The 6,349-nt window shown below is 31.0% G+C and overlaps 1 pseudogene; it reads left to right on the top strand.

The window, feature by feature from the left end:
- Window positions 1-5,123, top strand: part of LOC140852399 (alpha carbonic anhydrase 7-like) — a 13,267-nt pseudogene extending 8,144 nt beyond the window's left edge.
- Window positions 5,124-6,349: the final 1,226 nt, after the last annotated feature.

The following is a 6,349-nucleotide window of genomic DNA, read 5'->3' as shown; positions in this document are numbered from 1 at the left end:
ATATATATATATGTATGTATATAATATATGTATGTATGTATGTATATATAAGTATGTATGTATGTATGTATGTGTGTATATACATACACACACACACACACACACATACATACATACATACATACATACATATATATATATATATATATATAATTATATATTATAATATATATATACATACATACATACTAATACATATATATATATATATATATATATATATATAATTATATATATATATATATATATATTATATGTATGATGTACATATATAGTATATATAGAATATATAGTGTATAATATAACAACATATATGATATACATATACATACATACATAACATACATACAAATATTATATATATTATTTATATATATATTAATATTATATATAAATATATATCTATGTATGTATGTATGTATGTATGTATGTATGTATATATATATATATGTGTGTGTGTGTGTGTGTGTGTGTTGTTATATATATAATATATATATAATATATATATATGTATGTATGTATGTATGTATGTATGTATGTATGTATCTGTGTGTGTATATAATATATATATAGACACACACACACACACACACACACACACACACCACACACACACACACACACATATATATATATATATATATATATATATATTATGTATGTATGTATGTATGTATGTATGTATACATATATGTTTATGTATGTGTGTGTGTGTGTGTTTTGCACCATACAGTGGCTTTTCAAAGAGAAATCTAATGAAAAAATAATTTTTCTGTCAGAAACAAAAAAAAAATTACAACCTTTACGCGGAATTGGAAATAGCCATTAGATAAAAATGATGCCATATCCCTCTATTTAACAACTTGAGATTTCATGATTAAAAAAAATTGGACTTTGATAATTATAGTTCATATTTATCTTTATCCCTTTGAAATAAAATAATAATCATTATCTATATATTATAATATAGACCATTATACTGCTAAAAACATGTTACCATCATATAATTGTTATAATACTGTTATTTAAATCTTTGTCCTAAACTAAGATCTGAGTTTTAATTGAGTGGGAAATGCACTTTGCAGAATTTCATCATTTTTGCTTATACTTGAAAGGACTGTGTTGGACCAGATAATCTAATAGTTTAAGCGAACATAAACTCCATTGCTAACTAAAGAATTTTCCTTTTCTAGGTGCGGGGGTTGGGGGGGGGTGTTGTGCAGGTAGGAATAGGGGTGGTTTGCGAGAGAATTGGATATAGATCTAGGTTTTGGAGAAGCTGATTTGGTTTAGATTTCATTGTTTAATTGGAACCTAGAGCCATCTTAGATTTAATTTCTTTGCTTTAAAAAAAAAAAAGCACAGACTTTTCTATTTCATCCCTATTGCTTTAGTTTTTTCTTTATTTTTTCATCAAGAAATGGTGACAAATGTCATCTCAATTTTATTGAGGGAATGAAAGAGAGCAAAACTAAGGGCTTGTTTGGGATAATCCTATACAAACTAGTAGGATTGACAAGAGCACAGGTTAGGCCATTTCATAGTATTCACAGAAACTTTTTAGAGTAGATTGACCTAAATCCTATAGAGAGAAAAAAAAATTACCCCACCAAATTTTTCCATCCTATAACAATAGACTGAAAGAGATCCAATTGACTTGAGCTACGTCGGATCTCATATTCTATAATATTAGATGCAAGCTATGCACATTGTTTAGTGCAGGATGGGTCAAGTTCAATTCTTATAGGATTTTTAATCCGTCTTAGAAGAATATCCAAATATATCCTAAAAAAACTGAAAATTCTGTGTGTGACACCAACACAAGGTGTACCCCATTCCTTGTACACCCCAAACACTACCAACAGTTGCAAAACAAAATAGTCCTTTTTGCAATAGTTATAAGGTAATATTTCTATCTTCGTTAAAGATGTCTATAGTTATATTTACTTAGTCAATCTTATACTAGATAACTTAATTATACAGAACTCATTAATTTTGTCTTTGATATGGCAGGAGATGAGAAGTATTTTAACTATGATGAAAATAGTGAATTTGGGCTTGAACACTGGGGAGAGCTGGATCCAGATTGGGCAGTATGTAAAGATGGAAAGAAGCAGTCACCAATAGATATAAATCATAAGAATATTAAAGAGAATTCTAGTATTGGAAGTTTGATGATATTTTATAACAGCACCTATGCAATTATGCAAAATAGGGGTTATGAAATAAGGGTAAGAAGAAGATGATGAAAAAAAAGGAGCCAATGATTTCTTTTCTTTTCTATTTGTAAATAGAAAGGCAAAAGTTCTCTTAACCTATTCACTAAATAAACGGAAAGATATTACTATGTTTTATACTATCTTTCAGTTTTATTTCAGTTTTCTTTTTATTATTTTTTTTAAAATTTTATTTATTTTTTTTTATTTTTCTTATGTGAATGCAGATTAACTGGACCGAAGGGACAAGACTTGGTGCAGGATTTCTTTTGATTGATGGCAAGGCCTATGTTCTTCAACAATGTCACTGGCACTCACCTACTGAGCATAAATTTTTTGGCCGGAGGTACTTTTTGTATAACTCCATCTCCAGCCTTTATTTCAGTCCCATAAATTTATCATGGGGAGGGTGACATTGGGTGGCCTGAGGGAGGGACATTGGGTGGCTTGAGGGAGGTGCCACTAGAATATAGGGGTTTTTTGAAATAGGATTTGTACATTTCAAAAATGGTTTCGATATAACTTGAAAATGTCATTCAACAAGTCATTTGGTGCAATGTATTCTAATTATCCCTTTGAATAGCTCCCTTTGAAATTAATGAACATGAGTGACCATACAAAGTTACTTTAGCATCACTCCATATGTTTTATATAAATAACATTTATTATATGATGATTTATTAAGCCATTCTTAGTAAGCTTTGACCAAATAAAAGTTGAGAAACTATTCAAAACCTAAGTAGAACTTGCTTTTTTCCCTTAGTGGAGAGGGGGAAGAAGAAATTCTATAATTATGTGGCATTTTGTGAGAAGTAAACCTTTTTCTAGAATTAGAAACATGTCTAGGGTCTCTTAACTCAAATATGTTCTACAGTTCTCAAGTAACAACATGTCTTGGAGGCTCAAAAATCATAGATTTCAGTTAATGATGCTCTACTTGATTTAGTGTAATAACCTGGCCAAGACCGCTCAAAATTATAAGGTGTGCTTTACCCTTTTCAAATAACAACCTGTCCTAGACAATTAAAAATCGAGGATTTCAATTAATAATACTTTATTTGATTTAATGTGACAATCTAGGACCTCATCTAGAAAGGACTAGCTAAAAGATAATCAAGATCTCTTAGTTGATATAAAACAAGTATTTACATATGGGTTGTGACATACTCCCTTTATTTAAGTCCTAGTGCTCTTATTGGATGAAGGGTCCAAATCTAATTCCATTCAATTTATAAACATCATGCCACATTAGCCCCATTGTCTGCTCCAAATGGGCACATATTACATATCCCCAAGTCCACATAAATTGTAGATTGGGTTACCTTTGATACCATTTATAAGCATCCAAGATCTCACTTAAAAAGGACTAGCCAAAAGGTATTATTTAGGTTTCTTAGCCTTATATAAGTTTTCAAGATCTTGTTAATATATAACTAATGTAGGTCTAATATATGCTTGCATGGGTAGTATTTGAGTTAAGATCTTTCCAACATACAACTAATATGAGATGAAATACATGCCCATATGGGTTTCTTAATCAAGGAACCGAAATAATATCTTTTATCTAATCTTTTTTGGATGACATCTCTGGGATAGTTATAATCTATCCTATTAGAATGGACCTATCATACAATTCATGCATATGAAGAGATATTACAGTATGGGCTTCATGGAATGAATCACAAATTGATCATGATATTTGTGATTGAATTTGATCAAATTTAGATCTTTAGCCTAGTGATGATATTTGGGCTTACATAAGGAAGGACCCATGTGGATATGTGTTTATTTGCATGTTAGTATATGCTTGGAAGATCTTGATATTTATCAAGGATTAAGCAACCCAATTTTCGGATTGTCTTGTTTAGATGAGATCCTAAGTTGTTATATCTAGAATTTTAAATTTTATATTTGTAAAGTTTCTAAAAGTGGAAAAATAAGAAATATGCATGCCCACAAGCATGCAAACATGTTAACACTTTGCTTCTTTTTTTTTAAATAGAAAATGCTTCAATATTCTCTGCTCCCCTTTGTAGACAACTAATCCTAGAGAAATTGATTCCAAGAGATCATCACAAAATATTTCATGATATTATCCCTCTTTGTGATAACCCAAAAATCATAGCAAATCTATCATAACTTGGAAGTCAATTGCCAGCTTTGATCTTTTGGTGATTGTAACCCAAGTCCTATATCTATTCTTGTAGGTATCCGCTGGAGTTGCATTTGGTTCACGTGAGTTTAGATGGAAGCATAGCTGTCATTGGCATCATATACCAATTTGGCTCCCCCCCGGATCCCTTCCTTTCAGAGGTTTGACATCAGAAGAACTTTACCTTCTTTTACCATTTCCTCTTCACGCCAACTTAAGCATGCTAATCTTTATTGGCTCAGCTGAGGAAGTACTTGGAGTATCTGATAACAACGTAAAAAGATGAGGTTGTTGTGGGGTATTTATCTCCACCAACAATAAAGAAAGGAACTCCATTATAGATACTCTAGTTCTCTAACCACTCCGCCTTGCACCGAGAATGTTACTTGGATTCTATTACAAGAGGTTTGAATCATCTTAATTTACCTATTGTGCTTGTGTCCTTTCCTAACCTTTTCCTCTTTATGATCAATTCATTATGGTTTTAGGTGAGGACTGTATCAGAAAGACAAGTAGAGCTACTAAGAACTGCTGTAGATGATGTAAGTTGGCTGATTGAGAATTATCCATATTCAATGCAATGCTATAACGTTAGATTACTTGAACAATTTTGTTTCTTGCTAATGGTCGACGAACTGGTCTATTTTGTGATCAATTACCTTTCTGCAGAAGGACAATGCAAGACCAATTCAAACAATCAACGGACGCAAAGTCTACTTGTACAAACCATACACAAAGATCATGCAAGTTCCTAGAGCTACTTAAATCTTTTGATGGGAAGATCTTATTCCAAATAGCAAATATAATAGTCAAGAGTTTATCATCTTAGCTGCTCTTCTTTTGAAGTCTAAAATAAGATGTATGGCCCTATGTTGAAGGCCAGACACTAATTAAATAAACATTTCGGTGTGTGGTACGTAGTGATCGAAATGCAATGTGTTCTCTTTCCTGGTATCAACTTTTTCTTTGTTATGAACTAGCCTGTAACCTTGATATCATTAAAACTATTGTCATTTGCTGGATAATAAATGATTTTCTATTTGGTGAACAATGACTTGCACAAACGATGTCTCATATTTTACTAGTTATAATATGCATGTCTATATACGTGTACCCAATAGTTGCAAGTTTATAATGCAGAGAAAATATCAAATACAATATCATAATAGTACCATTTATAAATTATTAAATTCACAATCCATTTATTGCTAATGCAATGTACGAAGATATATAACCCAATTCGATGTGAAGTTAAAAGAATAATACTAGAGCTGGATAGGTGAGGAGAACAGACACATTTCAAATGAAACCTTTGACCAGATACAAGGAAGAATGTTACTCTACATTCTAAGGCTTCTTGTCTCTAAATATTGTGAAAAAAGTATTTATTTATATTATTTCAATATTATTATTTTGTTGTTCACTTTATCTGTAAGGAGTGGACTTTGAGATACACAAGTGCACAAGGAACCAGAGAACGAGTTAGGTTGGATGAATTTTGTTGCTCGACCAATCTTGGTGAGTCTTCAACAAGGTCCTCAATATTCATGATTTAAGGTCAAGGATCATGGATGCGTCATGCAACAATTAACCCAAGTAATTAGATAGAAGTAAGAGTTCCATCCATTTTTGTGAGAAGCAAATAATGAGTTGTCTGTTTGTGGTTGCAATTTGGAACTTGGAAATTGATGTTCCTCAACTCTCCAACTTGGAAAATTTTTAGGTTACATTTGGTGCATCGTTAGACAATCTTGAAAGATAATCTAAATCACCTTCAAGATAGATTGCCACCATTAAATTATCAGTAATGTTAATTACTGTGTTTGATATATGTAGGTAATGTTGCAGTAAAATTATTGAAAATCTTGATTGACAAGTTTGGTATGATAATCAGATTACCGATAATATGAAATTAAATTTCTAAAATATCTCTTTAATCTTATAATAATAATAGTAATAATATGATATATTATATTATATT

Source organism: Elaeis guineensis, chromosome 11 (assembly GCF_000442705.2).
Source record: "Elaeis guineensis isolate ETL-2024a chromosome 11, EG11, whole genome shotgun sequence".
Lineage (NCBI taxonomy): Eukaryota > Viridiplantae > Streptophyta > Magnoliopsida > Arecales > Arecaceae > Elaeis > Elaeis guineensis.
The sequence above is the reverse complement of the archived record's forward strand: the minus strand, read 5'-3'. Positions and strand labels throughout refer to the sequence as shown.